Raw genomic sequence first — 16724 nt, forward strand, 5'->3', positions numbered from 1 at the left:
TTTCACTGTGATTGAAGCACTTTACATTTAGCACAGAACTGTTTCTCGTGTCCAATGATGATTAACTCGTAATGATGCAGCCCAGCCCCCACTGCCCACTCCCTTTCCCTGGCTCCTTAGCCTTTGGGGCACCTTTTCCTGGGTCACTGAATTCCGTCTTCAGTGCAGTTTCTAAGAGAGCGTGGGGGAGAGTCAGTGTTGGAAGGGGAGGGAACCAGGCTCAAGGTCAGCAAGAGGATGAGGGAGAGCTGCCTCCCATTCAGATTCTAGGTAGCCCCACCAGGAACGTAACAGAGCTGCACCTTCCGTCCCTTTTCTCAATCACCTCCATTTTCTCTACGTCCATGTCTTTAAGGTGGACTTGCCAAACCCCGACTTGGCTGATTCAGGAAATGTACAGTTTAAATTTTACTCTCAGCAAACATGGTATTCTCCACACAGGGACACACAGGCGTTTCTGGGACAAAGTGCAGACTCATAACACTTACCAGTATGTATTTTGGCAAGCCAGGCTTATTAAACTATAACAGTGAAATTCACCTGGTTTTGTTTTTGGTACCAGGAGTTAAACCCAGGGGTGCTTAGCCACTGAACTACATCCCCAGCCCTTTTTTATTTTTTATTTTGAGACAGGTCTCACCAAATTGCTGAGGGCCTCACTAAGTTGCTGAGGCCGGCTTTGAACTTGTGATTCTCCTGCCTCTGCCTCCTGAGTCTCTGGGATTACAGGCATGTGCCACCGCACAGGGTAATCCTCCTGTTTGAGGTGTATGGTTCTATATGTTTGAGGTTCCCCCTGGTGAGGCGTGTGGTAGTCGGTTCCTGTTTGTTGAGTAGTGCTGTTCCATTTTATGGGTTTGCGCAATTCATCGATCCACCCACCAGCAGATGGACACTCAGGCTAGTTCCAGTTTGGGGCAATTGTTTTAAAACAGTGATAATCATTTGTAAATAGATTTTTGTGAAGCTATCTATTGTATGCATTTTCATTTCTTTCATCACATACTTAAGAACGTTACTAGATCACACAATAACTATCTTTGACCCCAATTGCTGGGGACTGAAATGGAGCAAGTTATATTCCAGGTATACATGATTATGTCAAAATGAACTCCACTCTGTGGATAATGATAATGCATTAAAAATAAATAACCAAATGTGGAGGTTTTGTAAGTAATCTTGATCTATGATTTGATCTCTCTCATTGGTTTTTCAAATCCTTGAGCATCGCTTCCTCAGCTATTGCTTTGTCCAATTCTTGCTTCATTTTCTTCTTGGGTTTTTGGTTATGTTAGAGCATTTGATCAGGTCCTATGTGTGTGTCATAAGACCTTTTATGTATTTTTCAATTTCTATTTTACCTCAGTTTTATTGAGGTATCACTGACAAATAAGACTTGTATGCATTTATGGCATCAAAGTGGTATGTATACACACACACACATATACATACACACGTTGTGAAATAATTACCACAATCAAGCTAATTAACATATGCATCACTTCACATAGCTATTTTTTAATGCATGAGCACATTTAAGGTCTATTCTTTCAGCAAATTTTAAGTGTGCAATAAAGTATTAGCAACAACAGTCACTGTGCTGTACATTGGCCTCACTTTAATATATATGAGGTGTGTGTGTGTGATTTTTCTTCAAGTTCCAAGGTAGGAACCAGGATAGAAAGATATTTTCATAGTTATAATGAAAAATATAATCAAGTGATCAACTTGGGTGATAGCAGACGTCTGTGGGTAGATGAGCCCATGGGCATCTCTCTCCTTCAAAAAAAATCAGTTTCTGTGCAATAGTTAACTAATGAGCAATAAGTTCCTAATGAATAGCATGCCACTATATGGCACACCACTGGGTCACTTATAAAATACATAAGGAACAAACTATCATAGTAGGATGGAAAATACCAATTAATAGAATTGTTTCCAAACAGCTGCTTACTGTGACTTTTCATAGTATCAGCAAAATATGAAATGCACATGGCTCCACAGAGCATTAGCCTGTGTGCCTGGCCTCTAGCTGTGTATCTACATGGGGTGAACTTGAATGTGTGATTGAAGTCACTGGACGAGAACATTGCTGGAGTTTTAACTACATGTGCACCGCTGTTCCTTGTGTGAATAAGACCCCAAACCCTTTCATTGAGAGACACTGCTGATCAAGTGGCACCCACTGGTACACCCAGGGCAGGAGTCCCACTGCGAGGAGGCCAGCAGAGCATGTCATTATGCTGACATCGGCAACAGCAGGCCCAAGACTCCAGCCCAGTGACCTGGTGTTGAGGTCACCAGGAAAGACAACTCATGTCGACACTGGATGGAACAGCGTTTTACTGACATGGAGAAGGTGTGGGGCAAGAATGGCTTTCATAATGAGTGTTGGTCCCCTGGATGGGGATTCAGCCCTCAGCCAACGCAGGGGAAGGGCCCCTTCTTCCCTGCTGGGTTGGCCGTATGCCCTACAGCACACGTGTTCAAGCAGAGTAAGGAAGCACATGTCCATCTGGGAACAGGGAAAGCTACTACCAGGCAGGGCTCTTTGCCCCACATGGGCTGAAGGTCTTTCCCTCCTCGTAAGGGTGTGTCCCAGGCCTGGCACACTCTTGTGACCATGCAGGGACCAGCAGGCTGCACGATGGTCTTCCCCAAAAGAAGCTTTACATTCTGTGATGCTTTAGTTGCAGGAGCCAAAGTCAACCACAGGGAACACGTCAGGCAGGAAGCGTTGAACTGATATCTGTGACCCGAGAGTCCCAGAGCCAATCTCCCCCCTGGGAAAACATGGGTGCCTGGATGGAGTTTGTGGTCACTAATGTTCTGAGGCGTTGTCAGGACCACTCTATTCTCTTGTCCTTGCAGCACTGTAAAGAGAGAAGGCTGTGCTCACTCTCCATGGGTCCACATCGTCCTGAGGATTTGGATTTAAGCATAATGATACTTGAGATCTACGAGCTGGTTATACGGTTTTATATTAAGAAATATTCATGTTGAAATGTTGCTTTTTACTTGTTCTCCTCCGGGGAAGCTGGTTTGTAGAGAGGTGGCCTAGGAGTTTCACAGGAGTACAGATGACATTAGAACAATTTGGAGAATATTATGTTCATTGTGGTTTGAAACTCATTTTATTGAATTTATTAGAATCACTTAAGAACTAGAGGGATTGTTAGACAACTGGAGAACTTAAACTTTATGAATGCGGTTTTAAAGGTCTGAAGGTATTTAATTGAAGTTTGCAAATAGGATTGAATGTTAGTATTTCTATACTTATAGATAGCTTGATAAAGAACTGGAAATGGCAACTTCTATAAATTAAATATGAGTTTCCTAAGCCACAGCCATGTCACATTGACCTGTAGGTGTGGCCTACACCCCCAGGCCTGTGCTCATTGGCTTCTCCCCACTCTCTCTCGGCAGCATCTGCCCTTGGTGTCTGTGGTTCCCCTCCAGGTTTCTGCGGGAGGGAGTCGGGTATGAAGCGTCCCCCGATGATTGCCCGCTGACCCCCAGCCCTGCACGTAGCTCTTCATCTGGGCTCAGCTCAAGGGCTGCCCCTGGAGGATTCCTGTTCTCTAGCTGCTGCTGCCTGAGGTTCGGAGGAACCAGCGAAAGGAGGAGAGTTGAAAGCTTCAGCTGTACTGAATTCTTCTCCCTGTGTTGCGTTTCTCTGGAGGCGGCACTTACTATATGTTACAGTTTTCAGAAAATACCAGAACCTGTTCTTTCTGGAAAAGTGCTTCAAGACTGCTGCTTCCAAGGATTTGTAGTAAGGGACTTGAATCCCTTTTGATTGTTACATATGTGCTTTGAATATATATTGTGGCAAACTGAAAACTCGCTTGCATGTAAGATTCTGTGTAGAGGAACACTGCAGGTGGTTTTTCTGTCTGACTGCAAACTTTGCTTTGCTTGAATACAAACACACTTGGGCATTAGAGAAAAGGAAGGGCATGATAAATGTCAAGTAAGAACCTGTGTTTTCCACTCCTATGTGAATGCAAAACTACCTGACCTCTACAAGTGCCTGTACTTTCAAAATTCATTATATTATTCCTACCACCTGAGCTGCTAGGTGACTGGCTGTTGCTATAAAAATGAGATTTTTATAGGATTTTCGTTGTCTTTATATATTTCTTAATGAAATAATAGAAATTAAGGATCAGTTTGAAACTACCTTTACCAATACTTAACAGAATAATTTAAGTTTGAGACAATCATATTTTGCAGAGGTACTAAATGAGTTTCTATTCCGGATGCAGGGATGCAAATCTCCATAACTAGCAATGCAGAATCTCACTTTGATAGTAGGAATGTGCTTCTTTTACCTTTATGTGCTGAATTCTGGCCACTTCTACAATAAATAAAAGACAAGTAGTTAAGTAAAGATTGGACAACTGTGCAAGTATTTTATAAAAAAAAAACTCGATAGTGTCAAGAATTTTTCCTTGTAACATTTATGTATTTTAGCACCAGAAAATATTTTTAAAATATAAATATTTGGCTTAAATTAAAGTCCTTTTTTGCTTTACTGAATGCTTTAGGAATCAGATTAAAATGATTCTGCAAAATCCCATTCATCGTGATTCCCTCAACACATAAAAGAAAAATCTTACCAGAATTTACCAAAAAATGTCATCCCAGCCATGCTGGGGCCGGGCTTCTGTGCGGCTGTCCCTGGCTGGGCTCCACTGCCTGCTCCACGTGTTAAACCACGTCCCCAGCTCCAGGCCTCCCTTGCACTCTGCTTCCTGACTGGGACCTGCCAGGCACACGTCTGCTTTGTCAGTGAGTTCCCCACTTAGGGCACGTGTCCAACCCAGGGAGAGTGGTGGGGGTCTGTGGGCTCGGGAGGAGAGGACGTCACAGGGTCCCCTCTTCCTGAGGTGTCCTATCTGGCGCCCATTCTTGCAGCCGGTGCTGAGGACTCATCCACCCCACGCTCCAAATCAGCAGAAGCCAGAAGCACTGGTGCGGGGACTGTGCTGTCATCTTGGACGTTGGTTTTTATTTGTATCGTTATGTTGGTCTGGAGGGTCCCCTGAAGGCTCAGGTCTGGAGGGTCCCCTGAAGGCTCAGGTGCCGCAGTGTTCAGAGGGGGCTCTGGGGGTGATTGGATCAGGAGGGCTCTGACCTCATTACTGGATGGATGGTTGGGTGGCTTTATGGGAGACGATGGCAGCTGTAGGAGGTGGGCCAGGTGCAGGTGTGGGGGTCTCGGGCGTGTGCCTGGGGTACTGAGTCGTAGCTCTGACCCCTTCTTCTCTCTCTGCTTCCCCTTACTGTGAGCTGAGTGACTGTCCCCTGCCATGCCCGCCACCATGATCTGCCTCACCTCAGGTCCAGAGTGATGGAGCCACTGACCATGGACGGAGACCTCTGAAACTGAGCCAAAATAAACATGCCTACCGCTAAGTTCTTTTTCTTTGGGTACTGAGGGTTGAACCCAGGGTGCTTTACCACTGAGCTACATCTCCAGCTCTTTTTCTACTTTTATTTTGAGACAGAGTCTCACTAAGTTGATGAGGGTCTCTCTCCCTAGATGGCTGAGGCTGGCTTCAAACCTGTGATCCTCCCGCCTCGACCTCCTGAGTCTCTGGGATTACAGGTATGTGCCACTGTATCTGGCTTCTAAGTTGCTTTTCTCGGGTATTCTGTTCCAGTGACAAAAAACAGAATTACACATTTATTACGTCAGCTCCAGATCTCAGCATATGGAGGAGAGCCGTTTCTCTGAGCTGGAGAAGTCCCTGAGATTCTGCCTGACCGCAGTTTGGGTATGAAAGGGTGTTTGTCAACTGGAGCAAGGAGAACATGGTCTGTGGGGCTAGTGTGCTGGCACAGGAACCTGTTTTGATGCTTTTAGCTTCAGCCTCATAGTCTACTTATTAACCTGGTTTCACTGCAGGGTTGCTGCACACCAGACAGACCTGAGGCTCAGTGTGCGGACACTGGCAGCCGGGTCCCCTAGACCAGGCTCGGCACATGGCCACGTTGTGGGCCGATGGCCTCAGCAAGCAAACCAGGGGTGGGACATGGCATTGTGACACACACATTCTTCTAATTTATAGTGTGGGTGGGTGAGTTTTTACACGTCTCTCTAGGTACACGCACTTCTGTTGGTCTCCTGGGAGACTCTGTTGTACTCTGATTAGCTGGAGACGACTTAGCCCTCTCTTGTCTAAATTCTTTGAATACTAAAATGAGTTAAGGTTTTTTAAAAAAATGGTTTAGATAAGATATAACCTTCTTCTTGTCATCGCAAAATGTGTGAACTCCAAAAAATTTCTGTACTTTGCTTTTGTTTCCTGTCTATCAAAGCAAATTCCCAGCTGTTTCATTATAAAGTGTTTTGACCTCTTTAGGGATTGGCTCCGTATAACTCTCTAGTATCTTTTTTTAATATGAGCTCTGGTGATGGATTTCCGACATTTAAAAAGACAGATATGAGTTAGAGAAGGAAGTTGAAAATGAAAAATAGCATTTTCTAGTCCAAGGAAAGAAGAGTTACTAAGGATGATCCCCTCGAGTAACATTTCTAAATGGTACCAACCTAGAAGCATGTGTATCCAATTTTAGGGCCAAAATGGATGTTAACGACTGATGAGTGACTTTAAATGATGAAGGTCATCGAGTGAATGATGACCTTGTGTGTGGGAACCCAAGTTTGCTCACACCATGGAGCTGTGCACCGGGGGGCGGTGCCACTGGGTTGAAAGAGTGAGAAGAGGAAGTTGGATGTCCCAGATGGAGCCCCCACTCTGCCTGGGGTGGCTGCAGGAGACAGGAGGCTACTGGGCCACGAATTCTTCATTATCCTCCTGTCTGAGCACGAGCAATCGCACACACAGCACCTGATACACAGAGGTGCTCCGTAAATGGAATTGAGTGGAGTGAAAACATCATAGTAAGAAGCCATTGGTCTGCAAAATAAACAATCTAAGTAATAAGTAATCTAATATTTATGTAAGAATCACCTAAGAAACACGTTTTAAGAATAATTATATTAGGAGACCTAAACAGAGAAAAATAAAATTATTGATGTGAATCATTCTTTATGGTTACCAAGTAAGAGTTATGGATTTCTTACTAATTAACAAAAAGTGTAAAATCATATAATTAAGAGAGTGAGATATTCTATCAAATTTCAAAATGAAGAACAATTTCAAGTCATTATAGAAGGTGTTTTAATTAGCTTTTTCACTGCTGTGACCAAAAGACATGGCAGGAACAATTTTAGAAGGAAAAATTTATTTGAGGCTCATGTTTTCGGAAGTCTCAGCTCACCCCATTCCTTGGGGCTCGAGGTGAGGCTGAACATCATGGCAGAAGAGTGTGGTGGAGGGAAGCAGCCCACATGATGGTCAAGGAGGTGGTGTATGGTGGGGGAGAAGTGCTTTGCTCAATAAAGACAAAATATCAACCCCAAAGCCGGCCCCAGGGACCCACCCGCTCCAGCCGCAGCCCTGCTGGCTAGTTACAACCCACTGAATCCCTATCAGCCGATTAATGCACTAGTTGGGTTCAACTTCTTAAATCCCAATCATTTCATCTCTAAACTTTCTTGCCTTGTCTCACACATGAGTTTTTGGGGGTCACTCACCTCTTCAGTGTAACAGAAAGCAATAAAAAATCTGAATAAATAATCGCCACGGTGCAGAGAATGTGTAAAACAAGCCGGCTTCCAATGAGTTCCCATGGAAAGGCCTGGAGCATGAGCCTTCGATAAGCACAGGAGCAGGCACGAGCAGTGGAGTCCCCCTGCGTGCCTAGTGGTCTCTGTTTGCCTTTTCTCCCCACACGTACTGGGATCTGACCCAGGGCCATGATTTTAATTAAGTCTTATCTTACACAGCTCTGTTCTTTTCTTGAGGAATATAAACTGCAGCACTGAACAGTTAATTCGTCTAAGCTGTTTGGTTGACCCAATTATTCTCAACTTACTCCCAAGTCTTTGGAAAGGACTGAGGTTTTATCAGGTGACGTCCTCTGTGGTATCCCTGGAGAATGACAGCTAGCAAATGCACAGGTGAAGCACCTGTAAATAGGTTACTGTCACCTTTAAACACAGGTGGAGAGGCACAGGATGTGAGGACGTCCCGCTCTGGAAGGCAGTGGCTAGCAGATCTGCCGGTGCTGGAGTCTGTGCAGGCTCACTCTGCACCTGTCCACTTCTTTACTTCCCTAGTGAGTCTTTCCTGGCTTTCTTCCCTTCAGAGACAGTGCCCACCCATGAAGGGACAGTGTCCACCATGCACGCACATTTATGACTTACTTGATGGTGATTATTTTGTTCCAAGAAAACAATTAGCTGCAGATGATATTAATAGTTTGAAAGATGTTACTGAAAAATACTTTGAATGTGTTCGGTTGCCTGAATTTACTTTGGGAAAACACTGCATTCATAACCAAGACTTTACTTTGAGAAAGTATTGCATTTATAACCAAGGACTCCCTGGGGAAAGGGGGAAGCTTCTTTCATTTTATGACTATGATTGCCCAAATCAGCAACCTCGATGGTTGTTAAAGAAAATGTGATGAAAATCTTCCAGAGCTTAGGGCAGAAGAGGCAAAGAGGTGGAAGATATGGTAACAAGTTCTAGGTGCACCAACATGTTGGATCAGTCAATGGAATTCAAGAGAGAGAAGGGAAAGAAAGAGAGGAGAGGAAATACGACATGATAGAAGAAAATTTCCCAGAGTTGAAAAGATGAAAGTCTTCAATTGAAAGGACTCATGAATACCAACCAATATGAATGGAAGAGAATCCAATAGTTAGATATACACTCAGTGTTGGTGAGGATGTGGGGAAAAGGCACACTCATACACTGCTGGTGGGGCTGCAAATTGGTGCAGCCAATATGGAAAGCAGTATGGAGATTCCTTGGAAATCTGGGAATGGAACCACCATTTGACCCAGATATCCCTCTCTTCGGTCTATACCCAAAGGGCTTAAAAACAGCATATACTACAGGGACACAGCCACATCAATGTTTACAGCAGCGCAATTCATAATATCTAAACTGTGGAGCCAACCTAGATGCCCTTCAGTGGATGAATGGACAAGAAAAATGTGGCATACATACACAATGGCATTTTACTCAGCAATAAAAGAGAATAAAATCATGGCATTTGCAGGTAAATGGATGGTGTTGGAGAAGATAATGCTAAGTGAAGTCAGCCAATTCCCAAAAAACAAATGCCGAACGTTTTCTCTGATATAAGGAGGCTGTCTTACAGTGGGGTAGGGAGGAAAGCATGGGAGGAATAGATGAATTCTAGATAGGAAAGAGGAGAGGGAGGGAAAGGGGGCAGGGGATTAGCAAGGGTACGGGAATGTGATGGACAACATTATCCAAAGTACATGTATGAAGACTCGAATTGGGTGTCAACATATTTTATATACAACCAGAGATATGAAAAATTGTAGCATATATGTGTAAGAAGAATTGTAATGCAAAAAAGTACATGTATAAAGACATGAATTGATGTGAACATACTTTATACAAAGGTATGAAAAATTGTGCTCTATATGTGTAATAAGAACTGTAATGCATTCCTCTGTTGTCTATTTAAAAAATAAAATTTTAAAAAGAGATTAAAAAAAAGAAGTTAGGGATAAAGAAAGAATCCCAAGAGCTTTAGAGAGAGTGGAACAAAATGAAAACACACCAAGTCCCAGTTTTGTCCAAATTGAAGACTCTTTATTTAGCCAGTTGGCGACTGCTCCCCACAGGGCCCAACTGTCTCTGCAGGGAGCAGCCCAGAGCCTGAGCGTTTTAGGATATTTAAAGGCAAAAACCACTTCCAGGTTGATGTAGGTGCAAAGAAGCATACAGAGCTGAACAATGGGTCCATTGGTATTCCCCATGGGACTTTCCAGGTTGGCACAGCAGCAAGCAAGCAGAAGGGAAGTGGATCAAAATGACTCTAGTTGAGTACAAGTTAGAGAATGGTTACTAACGTCTAGACAATCAATCTCTGACAAGGTACATTGCCCAAGAAAAGTAGAAACCAAAGGGAACGATTTTCCACTGTTTGAGAATTGCTATTCTGTGCTGCCAAGTGGGCTCTGCTAGGGAACTATTAATGGGTACAGAGGCGGGCTTTCCCATGGGAGAAGCATTTCTTACATGATGTGGAGTCTCGGGGTAAAATGGAGTTTGTTTGGTCATTGTCCCTATAGCCTGGCTCATAACACAAAACACTTTTTCTTTCCTGAGAAGAATGGGAATCACCAGCACTGTTGTGAGAAAACAAGAGGCAAATACCTCCATGCCTGATGGAAATGATTTGAAACCTAGGATCTTTCAATTGTCAAAGTAGCAAGTGACAAGGCAAAATAAAGGCATTTCCAGGTAGATGAAGACTCAGGAATAGTTTCTCATGAATCTCCATCCTCCCACCTCCTGGGGAAAATAGAAAGAATTGTCCAGTAAAATGCAAGTGATTCAAAAAGCAACCAGCCTATTCCCTGAAGACCTTAAAAGAGCATACTACAGGGATACTGCCACATCGATGTTCATAGCAGTACAATTCACAATAGCTAGACTGTGGAACCAACCCCGATGCCCCTCAATAGATGAATGGATAAAAAAAAAAAGAAATGACAAAATCATGGAATTTGCAGGGAAATGGATGGCACTAGAGCAGATTATGCTAAGTGAAGCTAGCCAATCCCTAAAAAACAAATGCCAAATGTCTTCTTTGATATAAGGAGAGCAACTAAGAACAGAGCAGGGAGGAAGAGCAGGAGGAAAAGATTAACATTAAACAGAGTCATGAGGTGGGAGGGAAAGGGAGAGAAAAGGGAAATTGCATGGAAATGGAGGGAGACCCTCATTGCTATACAAAATTACATATAAGAGGTTGTGAGGGGAATGGGAAAATAAACAAGGAGAGAAATGAATTACAGTAGGTGGGGTAGAGAGAGAAGATGGGGGGGAAGGGGAGGGGGGATAGTAGAGGATAGGAAAGGCAGCAGAATACAATAATTACTAATAGGGCATTATGTAAAATTGTGGATGTGTAACCGACGTGATTCTGCAATCTTTGTAATGTTTTGAATAACCAATAAAATAAAATAAAATAAAAAATAAAAAGCAACCATCCCAACCCAGGTGTGCAGGGGGTGGGGGAGATCCCAGGGTAAAGCAAAGGGGGCACCTGGCAGACACTGGGTCCCAAGTGAGGCTTCGGGGCAGGTGAGGGGCAAGGGGCAGGTAGGGTGAGAGCTGGAGGGTGACGTCCTGACTTCTTGTGTTCTTGATGCTGTTGGAAGTCTATTCAGCCTTCTGCAGACGATTCAGCCTGGGTGGAAGCACATAAAATGGGACAAGATTTGAGCAGGTCGTGCATGGAAGAAAAGAAAAGTTGCCTCATCTAGATTATCGAAACAGTTTGTGTGGCAACGTTTTAATAGGGTGCAACTAGTTGGCTCCCTGGTGACTAGGCTTTGTGCTATCAGGGTTGTAAGGAGTGTTCTGTTGACTTTTAGAAACAGTTTATGGGGAAATCATGGGAGACCGAGCCAGTTTTTAATCAGGACACTCTGAAGTAGTCATATTGCTGTGTGGTTTTGGGGGGACAATGCAGGAGGGGAGCTAGAAGAAACCAGGAAGGGTTTGGGCCTCTTTTATATAATGAAGATACAAGAGATGTGAAAACAAGGAATTCAAAGATAGAGACGTAAGTGTTGTTTGAAGCTTTAGAGTAAGTAAGACTGTAAAGTAATAAGATGTCAGAAATCAGGAGAAAAAGGAAGGGGAGGTGGGAATAGCAGGGAGTCAGGAGATGACCTTTAAAATGCACAAATCAGAAATGTATGTGAACACACATGGAGAGCCCCAGGCAGAGTGGTCACAGCCAGGCTCCGAGGCCAGATGCCCTGGGCTCCATCCTGCCCCGGCCACTCACTGTTGTGCAGCCTAAGAGGGTTTTCATGAGGACTGGTGAGGCTGATGTAAGCCCCTGTGCTGTAGGGAACACACACAGCTACCTAACACGCGGTCACTTGTTCAGTGGCATCGTGAGGGTCGGGGCTGCCCTGCCTCTGGTGGTGACCTTCCTAATGGGAAGCAGTCAATGGAGCAGTGGACTTTGCTTCAAGGGAGTCAGGTGGGAAGGGAGGTCTAGGGCGGAGGATCGGAGGATGCTAATCTTATACTGTGACCTTTCTGCAGGTTTGAGTCTCATCACACTTGGGGATTCCTGTGAGTGTAAGAATGTTTCTTTGGACCTAAAGGACACTTGCCTATAGCCCTGATGGAACTGCAGAGATACATGCACACAGATGCCATATCGTGGGAGTGGAAAGGGCCCATGCACTTGATCTTGTGATAAATGACTGGCAGTGGAGGGCCCAAGAGAGAAGTCGTGTGTCCTCTGAAAGCAGAGGAATGACAAGACAGACCACAGGACAGGGTGCTGGCTTCTGCAGGGAGTCAGGACGCTGGAGTGGACTCTTCTCCTCCACCACGAGGCAACACAGATGGCACACTGGGCAGAGGGAGAGACACGGTGCCTTCTGGCGGCTCAGGGGCGTGGCATGTGGTGAGCAGCTTTCTCTGTGACCACAGTCTTGGCTTGGCCTGAGAGGCCACATGGAGACTCGTGTGTGAATAGAGTTATGAGTGACCCTGGAGCCACCAGAGTGCTTGGGCCAGTTGATCAGTCAGCTCCAGGGTCGTGCAGGGCCACGTGATCTGGGTAGAGCCTGGGACTGGTGGCTGTGGGGTGTGACTGGCCTCGGTGCACCTACGGGTTTGTGAAGCGGGAAGCCTGTCTGAGTGCTGTCACTCTCTCCTCGCTTGCTGCTGAGGGTGCTAATGCCCCCCCCTCCAGCTCATCCTGGAGGACCCTCCCTGGCCTTACAGTTGGAGCCTCAGGCTCAACAGATGGCTCCCAGGGGCTTCCAGGACATTCCCGTCATGAAAAAGCCAGACCTCAGCAGAGAAGCTCTTGAAAAGTTGGAAAGTTGAGCCCGTGTGCAGGCAGACCCTGTGTGTGGTTCAGAGCTGGTGCCCTGCCGCAGGTCCACCAAGTTCCGCTCTGCCACTGGGTCACCTTAGACTTACTCAGAACTGCTTGTGTCCAACCCTCTAACGAATGGCCAGTGACTTCAGTATTGGGACTAGGAGTCCTCAATCCAACTGAGTGAACAAAATAAAATCTGTTTTGAGCTCCTGCTCTGTACCAGCTGGTGAGAGACGCCCAGGGAACCACTGGTAGGTCAGCACACGAGATCTTCGTGCATGGTCACTATACAACCCAACGCACAAATGTTGGATCTGGGACCTCAGAACTTGGTGTGGAGTAGGATGGGGACAGGGGAGACTCTCCCAGTCATAGGTCTAATCCCATCACACACAGCGGGGTGATCCAGTGAACAGCAGCCAAACTCAGCTGTGATGCCGTGGAGTGGTGCCAGAGAGCCCTGGCCCACAGGCAGAGCAGGAAGCAGGCACTTCTGCTGGTCCTGTCCACCAGCTCCCAGGGGATTGGTGTGTCCCTGGCACAGCTGTGCCCTGGTCTGTGAGCCTCTGGACCAGCACCTTTTGCCAGGTGTATGTTCTGCTACCAGGCCTGGTGGGTCGTCTTTGTGGATCACAGAAACATAAGCACTGACTCCCAAACATTAGTTCTTAGAGACATCTACCTAGTAGAGTTATTAAAAGAATGCATGGCGCATATCAAGGTCTACAATGTGATAATATGATTTGGGTTTTTTTCCCCTTCCTTTTCTTTGCTGAAGCAATAAAATGGAATGCAGACACCGTGCCTGTCCTGGCCTTATGGGGTGGTGCAGCCCTAACCCCTTTGTAATTTGGAGGAAATGTACACTCGTTTTCTCCGCTTTCAGGGATTGTGAGCCATCAGTGTCTACTGTGAAAGAACTAGGCACGGAGGTGCTGAGGACAGGGACAGGGAGGACAGGGACAGGAAGGTCTGGGGTCCTGATGCAAGGGCCAAGCCCAGGCTGGCGGCTGACTCTGCCTTCACAGAAGAGGGATGTGAGGGGCTCCTGGGCTGAGGCTTGCCAGTCAGTCACCATCTCCACAGGCAGGTAGACACAGGAGCAGGTGCACAGGCCTGGAGGAACCCTGTCAGCAGAGGCCACGGGGCCTGCGGAGTGGACCACCTAGACAGGTGTCCCCTGCCTTGGCCCTGCATCTGACCCAGAGCTTAGCAACCACCCCGGCAGAAGGGCCGAAGGAGAATGGCTCACCTCGTCTCAGCACAGTGGAGCTCCTCACTAAAATGAAACTCGATGGTGGGAAACAAGGTCAAGACGTTGGACTTCAGTGCTGTTCAGGCACATCCCCTGCTGCCCGGGGGCACTCTTGTCCTCTGAGTTCCTGGACTGTGGTCAGGGAGGGTTCAGGGTGGTGATTGCGTTTGTGAGGCCACTTGTGTTTCATACTTCCCAACTGGATGCTTCCTAGTCACACAGAACAGTCTCTGCCCACCAAAAGATCCCCTCGGGTCAACTGGACGCTTCCTAGTCACACAGAACGGTCTCTGCCCACCAAAAGATCCCCTCGGGTCACTCATGGCTTGTCTGGCAAAATGAGTTTTCTCACTGGCAACAAAATCTGGAGGTCGGGGGACTGGAGCCCCCAGCCAGGGGTGCAGAAGTCAGCCATTGCTGCAGCTGATAGCTTTAGGAATGGCCAGACTGGGAAAGGCCGTCTCTGATAGTCACAAACAGGGTGAAAGCCATGACCAGCTGGGCTGCAGCAGCAGCAGTCACAGGAACAGCCCCTGGGTGGGTAGTCAAGAAGCAAAGGTTCCATGTGGCCGTGCCTCCACCAGGTTTGAGCCCAGTTCCTTCTCTCACCTGCTCCGGCACCAGGTGCAAGGACCACGCCTCCCTCCCCAGCCCCTGTGAGTCCGGCACTGCGGGAAAGCTTTCCGAGGCTGCTCTCCTCCTGCTCAGGGTTCTCTCCGTCCTTCAGGCCAGGACACCCTCCTGGAGAGCAGCTGACGCTGTTCACTGCAGAGGAGCAGCCGGGTGACGTCTCCTTCCCCCCGGGGTGGCAGCTCCAGCTTTCTACCTAATCAAATTAGCTCCTCTCTTTACCCAAATGGGTCAGAAGCCGTCATCTACTGATGGTGCCTGGTAAGCAAAGCCAGTGCCGTCACGCGTGACACTAACAGGACAAGAGTGCAGGCTGCTGATATTACAGGCGCATCATCTGGATATGATAAGCCATTTAGAAAAATCACGGGTATAGATTTTCTGCCTTGGACTAAATCCATTTTCTTTTCCACAATCAAGGGACTCGGCAGCTCTTGAGGAGGGGACCCCGCACTGGCTTTATAGACGCTGTGCTTCTCCATGACCTTTCTTGGTGGAGGCAGGGAGACCCGCGTGTGGGCCAGCGCTAGGCCAATCCGTCTCCGGTAGGTTTCACGGTGTTCCTGGCTCTTGGCAGCCTGGTTAGCCACACTCAACTATGCTGCTGGGCTTCCCTGAGAATCAGCCAAGGTAAATGAATCTTTTGGGTGAGTTCTTAACATTAAGAAAGTTCAAAGGTGTTTTGGATTTGAAAAGCAGAAGCACATCCGACTGGAATAAATGGTTCAATCCTTGGATGCAGTTCGGGGTTAGGTGGAGCTGGCTTTCTTTATAAATACACTATTTTTCTGCCAAGATAGTATGGAAAGTATCAAAGTTTGAGAATGCAAATAGGAAAACCAAATAAGAGAAAAAAGGAACCCTAGAGGAAATAAGACCAGTGACAGGTCTCCTCTATGGCTGTGCCCATTCAACCAACATTCATTAAGCTGGATCTACGCCCAGCAAGACACACGTGAATGAGTTAATGGCCAAGTTAGCAAACAGGGCTTTGGAGGAAGGGATAATGAAGCAGATTGTTTCTGTTTCCACTGAAGCAGTGCACATTAGTTAAATCTTGTGTGGTAGATTGTCCTGTCCTGATTCCTCCCCTTTCTCCTGGGAAGTGAACCCGCAGTGTGCAAGGGTGGGGAGAGTTCTTCTTTGCCCCATGGTGCTGGGCTTGACCACGTGACTCTCGTGGCCAATAGAATGTCCATGAACCCGGCGTGCTTGAGTGCTTCACAGGCCCCTGGCACTCCTGTGACCTGCCACCAAAAACACACTCCAGATTACGCAGAGAGAGGTGGGACAGAATGGAACTCAGCAGAGGCCCAGAGCAAGCGTGACTCAGCCCAGGTCAGAGCTGCTGCACGTTGTTCCCCACTGTTCTGTGAGCAAGGAAAGGCACAAGTGCCAGTTATGAGCACCCAAGGCCTGCAGTGGTCACACAGCATTGTGCAATGACAGCTGACTGGCCCAACCTTCACAACCAGCAGCCATCCAGGGGAAAATGGTCACTAGAATATGAAAAGTTCAAGATTTGAGACAAGCGTGTGTGTGTGTGTGTGTGTGTGTGTGTGTGTGTGTGTGAGTGTGTGAGTGTGTATGTGAGTGTGTGTGTGCTGCTGGGAGCTGGACCCAGGGCCTGTGCACGCTGGGCAAGTGTTCTACCCCGAGCCGCATCCCCAGCCCACATTACTGGCTTTTACTGAATAACAACAGTGATTTTGAAATCATTTGAAAGCCTTTTCTAGCTGGAAAATATAGTCTAGGGACACAGAGGAAACTTCTCCAAAGAGGCCAGTTTCACCTGTCCAGGCAATGTAAGATCAGAACTCAGTGATCTACCTCTAAAATCCCCACATGTTTTACAAAG

The sequence above is a fragment of the Urocitellus parryii genome, chromosome 3 (genome assembly GCF_045843805.1).
Source record: "Urocitellus parryii isolate mUroPar1 chromosome 3, mUroPar1.hap1, whole genome shotgun sequence".
In the NCBI taxonomy this organism is placed as follows: Eukaryota; Metazoa; Chordata; class Mammalia; order Rodentia; family Sciuridae; genus Urocitellus; species Urocitellus parryii.